Here is an 8,644-nt window from a genome sequence, read left to right as displayed (position 1 = left end):
GCAGTAGAAGAGGAAAAAGGTGGTGGGTTGGGAACTGTCTGAACCACCCCTCTACTCAAACTGTTGTTCAGTAAGACCATAGAAGTTAGGGAAGAGAAGGGGCCAAATTTGCATGTTCCTAATCACATGAGGTTCAATTCAGGTGCACTGGCCCTGTGCTTTGTGTAAGTCAGGGGTTCCCAATTTTTTGGCAGGAGGGTCACATCATCTCTGACACTGTCAGGGGGCCGGGAGGAAAAAGAATTAATTTACATTTCAAATTTGAATAAATTTACATAAGTTTACATAAATGAATATATTAAAGGTGAACTTATATGAATGAATGAAGGTCTTGCAATAGCTCAAGGCCTATAAAAGGCCTTGCAGAAAGCAAGGCTGGCCTTTCCTTTGCTGCCACTGCTGCATCACAGATGTGAAATAGCAAGCAGTGGAGGAAGCCCTCATTCCACAGCTCATGTGAAAGGTCAAACAGTCGCCCTCAAACTGAAAGCAGTTGTGTTGGGCCAGTGCAGGCTCCAGCAAGTCTCCAGAGGCCCAGAGACTCATTGGAGACTGGGGGCTCCCTATGGGCTGCACTGAGAGTCCTCAAGGGCTGCAAGTGGCCCCAGGGCCGGGGTTTGGGCACGCCTGGTGTAAGTTAATTTTTTTTTTCAGAGAGACTTGTGCTAACCTTTGGAAAACAACTCACAGTATGGGTTTGACTTGCCTGACCTCTGTGTAACCTCTGAAGTGAAGAACTCAATGGTTACTTCCAAAAGTCTGGCATACACTAGTGCAGTTCTCCTAATCCATGAAGAAACTGCTGCAATTTTCCAAGATTCTCTCCCTCCAGATACTAATGGTCCAATCCTCTCTGGGGCCTTGCACTCCGGAACTCCTGCTACAGCCGCGCAAGTCCCTCTGAGGTGGCATAAAAGCCAGGACACTGTCACACACTTTCAGGTGACTACTGCAAATCGCTAAAGGTGTGGTGCCTGCCAGTGGCTCCAGGATGCCCCGTTGGTGTTCGTAAATAGAATGTGGGCTTGGGAAAAAGGAGGTTCAGGGGCTTCTAGGGCAGGAGAGGGAGGGCAGGGGCAGGGACAGAGCTGGATCTTGGTGGTAAACATGAAAGCTGGATCCTATTCCCTGTTTTTCAGCCTGCCCCGTTCCCTTCCTCTCCTCGAACTCATGCCAGTTACATAGCTGGCAAAGGTCTGAGGAGACCCCTAGGTGGCCAGGAGGCCTACCCAGAGGTAAGTAAAAGTTTTTTACTTACCTCTGGTTGGCATTCTCGTATCACCACCACCCCATTGGAAGCAGCCCGTGCCCCATTAGAGTCAATGGTGGGGGATGGGATTGGACTGGGAGTGACACATGGGGGGAAACCACTCAAGCTCTTAAAAATTGTTGAATTTATTCACCCAGCAGACAGCATAAGAATAAGGGCAAAGAGAACATGCTCTCTGGGCACAGATGAGGCAACCCTACACTTTGTTGCTCCTGATCACTAGGCATCTGGAGTGTTCTGGCAAGTAAAGCCAGTTGCTGCTTCTCCAGTCTCTGGGGATGGAGAGACCTCCAAGACATATACACCAGGACTGGCAGGAAGAACTCCAGACTTGCACTCCCTCCAGATCAGTAGGAATCTGGTTACACACAATAACCTTAAAAGCGGAGATACGGAATTGCAACTTGTGAGCAGGGGCTACACTGAACCAATGAGGATTCCGGAGGCCTGAACAGGCACAACTCGGCCAGGTGGGGAATAGGGCTGAGGAGGGTAATGTTGCTCACCAACTTGGAACTGACCACAGAGTGCCTATCAACACGTGGTGAGCCAGTTGCTTCAGTGGCAGACCTACATTTGGGGGGTCCTAACGTTTGAACTGTTATAGGAGCCCCTTCTCAACCAGCAACAAGGTCTGGATAAATGCCAAAACAGTCAACGACTTCAGGTACAGGAGACACTGCCTTTTCTCCAACAAGTTTAAGTGAATGGGCTGCACCCAGTGTGTTGGCAACCTTCAGTCTCGAAAGACTATGGTATCACGCTCTGAATGGTGGTTCTGGAACAGCGTCTAGTGTAGCTGAAAAGGCCGATTTGGGAGTGACAATCCCTTCCACACCGGGAGCAAGTGCAGTCTGTCCCTGGTCTGTCTCCCTGGCTATGGGCCTTCCTTCTTTGTCTCTTTGCCTCAGACTGTTGGCCAAGTGTCTCTTCAAACTGGGAAAGGCCATGCTGCACAGCCTGCCTCCAAGCGGGCTGCTCAGAGGCCAGGGTTTCCCACCTGTTGAGGTCCACTCCTAAGGCCTTCAGATCCCTCTTGCAGATGTCCTTGTATCGCAGCTGTGGTCTACCTGTAGGGCGCTTTCCTTGCATGAGTTCTCCATAGAGGAGATCCTTTGGGATCCGACCATCATCCATTCTCACAACATGACCGAGCCAATGCAGGCGTCTCTGTTTCAGCAGTGCATACATGCTAGGGATTCCAGCTCGTTCCAGGACTGTGTTGTTTGGAACTTCGTCCTGCCAGGTGATGCCGAGGATGCATCAGAGGCAGCGCATGTAGAAAGCGTTCAGTTTCCTTTTTTTTTTTTTTTTTGCACCCAGTACACAGTCTGAATACCTATTAATGTTTTTAAAGAGTGATTGCAGTCCTTTCTCCAAGCCCTTCATGTTAGAGAAGTGTTACTCAATATTTGTCCTCCACCATACCACTTCACATGGTCTACCTATTCAAAGTACCACCGGAAGTAACTGGCGATGACATAATTGCCCATTTTTTGGGGGTTGGAAGGCTAGATGCAAACACCAGTAAGAGACTCAGGGTGACAGCAGGGCTTTTTTAAGCACAGAAAAGCAAGCTTTGGAGCATCCTACCGCTGTGTGTGTCGTGTTCCTGGTCTCACTACCAGGTGGCAGGGGTCCCATGAGTACCACCAGACACCACCTCAAGTACCACTGGTGGCACCCGTACCACTGGTTGAGACTGTGTTAGATGTATTATTGAAGGAATGACCATGGATATTTTCAAGTGAAAGTTTAGGTTCACCGGGGACGTGCTGCATTTTGTTGAACAAAGTTGTGGTTGAATGGTTTTCTACCAAGAATAGTTGTGTAACTATAACATTATATTATTAATACTATTTTTTTAACCCTTCTCAGACAGCAGACCCCCAAATTTTAAGCAATGTGGACTAAAGTCGCTTCTGGGGCCCCTCCAGGATTAGAGTTCCTGAAGCTTAAGCCTCATTAGTTTCATAGCAGAACCACCCCTGAAATGCCTGCAGCATCCTGCAAAGGGGAGAGAACAACTGTGACTTATCCGTGGGTCTGAATGGTATCAAGTTCCAATCCGCTTGCATCACCTGGCATCACCCAGCTGCTGTGGAAGCGAGCCCCGGCAGGCTGGGAAGGCTTGCGGAAGGATCTAGGTTGACTCGAGGGCTGGGGTCATACACTGTAGTTAGGGGAAGTGACTGGTGTTGCGGGAATTTCCCACGTGCAAGCTGCATGACGCAGCCGGTTGCAAAAGGGCAGCAGCAGGAGCCGCCTTTGCAAAAGAGGGTTGGCAGGAGAGGGGGAGGGACCAGCTGGCTTTCCTGTGGGAGGACCAGGAAATGTATGTCAGGCTTTGCAAGTGTTTTACAAGTGAAAAGAACGCTCATCCCTGGAATAGAGGAGTGTGGAATAGATGTGCAGAGTGCTTTTTCCTCGCTACCAAGAAGCCACCACCCATGAGCTTTCCAAGCAGATGGCATGATTTCTCTGAGGATGTACAGAGTGCTTTTTCCTCACTCTCAAGTAGCTACCGCCCATGGGCTTTCCAGGTAGATGGCATTTCTCTGAGCATGCTTCTGAGCATGAGCAGAGTGCTTTTTCCTCACTCCCAAGTAGCCACCGCCCGTGGGCTTTCCAGGCAGATGGCATGATTTCTCTGAGCATGCTTCTGAGCATGTGCAGAGTGCTTTTTCCTTGCTACCAAGTAGCCACCACCCATGGGCTTTCCAGGCAGATGGCATGATTTCTTTGAGCATATGCAGATTGCTTTTTCATTACTATCAAGTAGCCACCACCCATGGGCTTTCCAGGCAGATGGCATGATTTGTCTGAGCATGCTTCTGAGCATGTACAGAGTACTTTTTCATGGCTACCAAGTAGCCACCATCTGTGGGCTTTCCAGGCAGAAGGCATGATTTTTCAGAGTATGCTTCTGAGCATATGCAGAGAGCTTTTTCATCGCTACCAAGTAGCCACCACTGCCCATGAGCTTTCCAGGCAGACGGCAGGATTTCTCAGAGGGTTGGACTGCTGTCGCCTCTCTATTTAGAAATGAGTCACCGGTTGAGGGAATGCATAGACAGGTTTATGAACATATTTGGGAAGGTTGAAGTTTCACACTATTGAAAATGTTTCCATCCCTCAGCCTGAGTGCCACAGGAAGGAGCTGCTTCAGATCTTAGGTGTTTTCCACACTAGAAGCATTTCTCTCTTCAGTATGAAAACTATTCAATGTATCCATATAAGGAGTACTCACAACTATGTCCCAGCTGGCCCAAAGCATCCTAGAGCCTGAAGCAGCACTCTAAATGCTGCCACCACTTACCTGAGGATTGGTAAAGGAACTGGAGGAGAGAATGGGATGCTCTACCCCAGGGGTGCTCAATACATCCAGACAAAATGAGTCGATCGCAGGCTTCTCTCCCATCCACACATCCCTGGGAGTGAGCCCCGTCCTGGGAGTGATGCATCCCTGGGAGTGAGCCCCGTTGACTCTACTGGGGCTGACTTACCTTTCCCCTGTTTTTGCACTGGTATGTATGGAGATCTGCCCCCCCCCCCAACTTCCATCTGTTGGCTCTGTGTGCAAGGGGTTTTGCACTGGTCTTGCTGTGATGTCTATATAGAGATCTTCCCTCCCCCACACCTTTCCCCTGTTTTTGCACTGGTCTGTCTAGAGATCTGCTCCCCCCCCCCCACTTGTATTGGAATTGAGGAAGATCTGGTGAGGAGGTAGATGTGGTGTCAGCAGTGGCCCCTTTAAGGGTAAGGCCTGGGCATCCAGCAGAGTGTGCTGCACAGCTGCAGCCACTTGAAGGCAATAGGGCCCTCAGGGATATAAGAGCACCTGATGCAGGCAGGGCTCCACTTATTTATGTGAGTCAGCCTTTTCCTACATGAAGATCATTAAGTCCAAGTACCCTTCCACCATGACTGATGAACATTTGGAAGTGTGCTTGAGACTGGCTATCAGCAGCTACTGTCCGGACTATGCATCCTTGGCTGATTCACTTCAGTGCAAGTCATCAAAGTAAACTCAAGTAATTACAAAAAATGTTTATAGTTAATTATGTTGTGTTGTGCAATATTGGCTCATGCGGTTATGCAAGGTACACCAACATACATTGTACACATAAACGTTATATGTTATGATGGCGCGAACATTGTAAAAAAACTCTGGTAGATCTCCAGGCCTTGCTGGGTTTCAAAGTAGCTCTCGAGCCAAAAAAGTGTGAGCACCCCTGCTCTACCCCTTTACTCTCCCCAATACTTTATCTTCTCTTCCACCCCCCTCTTCCTTTTCCAATCCAGAGAGTGGAAGGAAGGGGGCAGATGGACAGAGGGGTTCACACACACACACATACCCCCCCATAGATCTGCTGCCTGAGGCAACCACCTCAGCTGGCCTCAGGGAAGGGTCACCTGTCTGTTTCACTAATGTACGTGTTGAGAAACTGTGACCAGTCTAGACTGATTTCCAGTCTAATATAAATGTTATCAGATACTGTGTGTGATCTGGTACTTTCTGCACAGGAAATGTGTTAGGAACTGCTCCGAATTGTGTACTGACCCTGTTGAATTATGTGATGTTGGACTTCAGCTAGGGAGCTATTTCTAAAATGCCATTCAGGTTTGTTGGTGACACTTCAGTTCCTTCTTACCTGTTCTCAATCAGTGGTCTATCTGAAAGAGTGTCACAAATGCAAATGTAGTCCACCATTATCTGACTGTTAGGTACTATAGATGAGTGCTTTTATGTCATTTCCCCAGTGTAACCAGCAAGAAAAACTTTTTGAAGGGGGGGGGGATTTTGGATCAGGGCTGTGGCGTGGAGGGGTAAGGAAACATTAAAACCTCAACAGCTAATTTTAGCAACAAAAAAAAAATGTAACATCAAGAAAATTCATATTCACACACTTCCTATCTCACATTTATCCCGGCCCATAGATGTACACATTTGGTTCCTGTTGCATATACGCAACATTGGGCAGAAATTAATTTGGCTCTAATTGATAGTAGTTGTGACTGGGTGGGGCACAAAACTGCATGTGCTGCACTCATATAAAAAGCAATTCTGCTTGTTATTTATTCTTGCTTAATATCACAGATAACAGAGCTTCAGGGTTGATGCTTGGTGGTGGAGGCCCCCCCCCCAGGCTAGGTCCCTCAATCTCCCATGTAGTATTTCTCTGATGTAGGTAGGGTGGGGTGGATGCACATCATATCTTAAACCCCTTCCAGGTGACAGATATGCCCCAAATGACAGCCAAACAGTACACCAACGTCACAGCTGGTAGAGGAATTTAAAAACCCACAGGGAACAGTGGGGAGAGAGAAAACACCAGAAAAACTCCACTCCCTCTCCCTGCCTTGCCCACTTTCCTATGGCGGAGGATAAGATACATCTGTACTTTTCAGCACACAGCACACCAACTCAGTACTAATATCCTGCAATACAGAACTGAGATGACAGGTTGCACAGCATGAAGCTATGCTTCTATGGCTTCATGTTGGACATGCTTAGAGCACATGCACACACTGTAACTGTGATGATGGTAACTGTGGAGAGTGGATGGACTGCTGCAATAGGTGCCCTGTGTCACATGCAAGCCTGATGATTGCTCTGTGTGCTATAGTCTCCCAGCTAAATGTTCCAGGCACTCCTTGCCTGTCTTTGGCTGTGACTCAGTGGTTAGAGAGCTGTTTTGAGGACTGACTAGTGTATGTCCTAGACCTGCCTCCCACTCTTTTGTCCTTGCTGTGTTTCTGACCAGTCATGTAGAAAGGTGCTGTTGACTTCGCTGGCCTGAATCTATCTTGCCTGGCTCCCAGCCTGAGCCTTCACATAGTGGGCTACCAGCACTGGTGTGTCAGGGTTCCTCACAGTTCTCTGCTTGTTTTTTTTCTTTCTGTTGTCTGCACCACAGTAGCTTCTTTTGGGGAGGGGTACTGTGGCATACTTGTGGTGTGCAGTGTCACTGGGACATCTCCCCATGGTTGGCAGTGGGGACTACTGCTGAGTTACTCTATCCTGGAAGCTGCAGGAGCATCATCCCAGCAGTGGTCACTCACTGGACTGGCACCTGGCTGCCCCTGCCACTTTTTGCTTACCCTTGGTGGCACTTCTCTGGCCACTAGCATTCGGGCTGACTAGGTTGCAGATTGGCTCCTTGCATGTCAGGTCATCATTGGGTCAATGTTGCTGACATCAGACTACCAAACCATGATTGATGGGCTGTGTTGGAATCACTATGGATGCTGGTGAGCTAGCATGCTGTGCCTTTTGCAACGTGTGGGGGGGGGGGAATCTCTGCAGTGCTATGTGCTATTTAGGTCAAAATGGTCTTAAAAATATCTTTATATTTCAGCAAGACGTGTGTGTTAAATGTAGGTGAGCTCCTGGGAAAGAAAAAAATGAGCCTAGTATTATAATCTTTTATTAAAATCCACTCAGTTAATCTAGACTGGCAAATTCAAAAACGCAGCTTCAGTTATGCTGCTTTCAGAAACTATGCTCAAGAGAGCAGGAGGAGGAGGAAATGTGGTAGCATGGGCCAGCTGTGCCTTTCCGCTTGGGGTGGGGTGTGACAACTTGTGTTTCTAAATGGTTCCCTAAAAGAAAGCATTTACTTGAGAGATTAGAGCAGTGTCTCTCAAACTGTGATTGGGACCCACTAGGTGGGTCGCCATCTCAATATTTTATTTTTAATAGACTTGATGCTTGCATGGTATGTGACTGCATGTGGGGAAATATTACAGACCTGTACTTTTAAGAAGCTACTGTGTATATTCTTTTAACAATGATGGTAAATGGGACTTACTCCTGGGTAAGTGTGGGCAGGATTTCAGCCTAGGATTGTTAAACCGTTTCCTGCTTGATGATGTCACTTCCGGTCATGACATCACTTCAGTGGGTCCCAACAGATTATCATTCTGTAAAGTGGGTCCTGGTGCTAAAGTATGAAAACCACTGGGTTAGAGAATTAATTGACAAATGGGTTGGAAAAGTATTTTGTAAGATCTGTTGGAAATCCAGAACACTTACTTTGACTGGTCAGTACTTCCCAAACATTTTAGCACCAGGACCCACCAGACCCAGTTTAGGAAACAGTGGATCAGTTGCTAGGAAAGCTGTACGCAAATACCACCTTTGCTTTATTTTATAGGTCTGTTACGTGGGTGTGTATAGCTATATTGTGTGCAAAATCTCTAACACACCTATTTTATGAAAGGATTTTATAGGATGCTTTACAGGTATGTCAGAGATTTTATCTTTCTGTTTGTTGTTTTGCGTTGTTTATCTGTTGTGGTGTTAGCAATTGTAAATCATAGTGAAAGAAAAAAAGGAGAAAGCACTAACTTGCAAGTAGAAAACTAGCA

This window comes from Tiliqua scincoides, chromosome 3 (assembly GCF_035046505.1).
Source record: "Tiliqua scincoides isolate rTilSci1 chromosome 3, rTilSci1.hap2, whole genome shotgun sequence".
Classification (NCBI taxonomy): Eukaryota; Metazoa; Chordata; class Lepidosauria; order Squamata; family Scincidae; genus Tiliqua; species Tiliqua scincoides.
Note: the sequence above shows the minus strand (reverse complement) of the source record.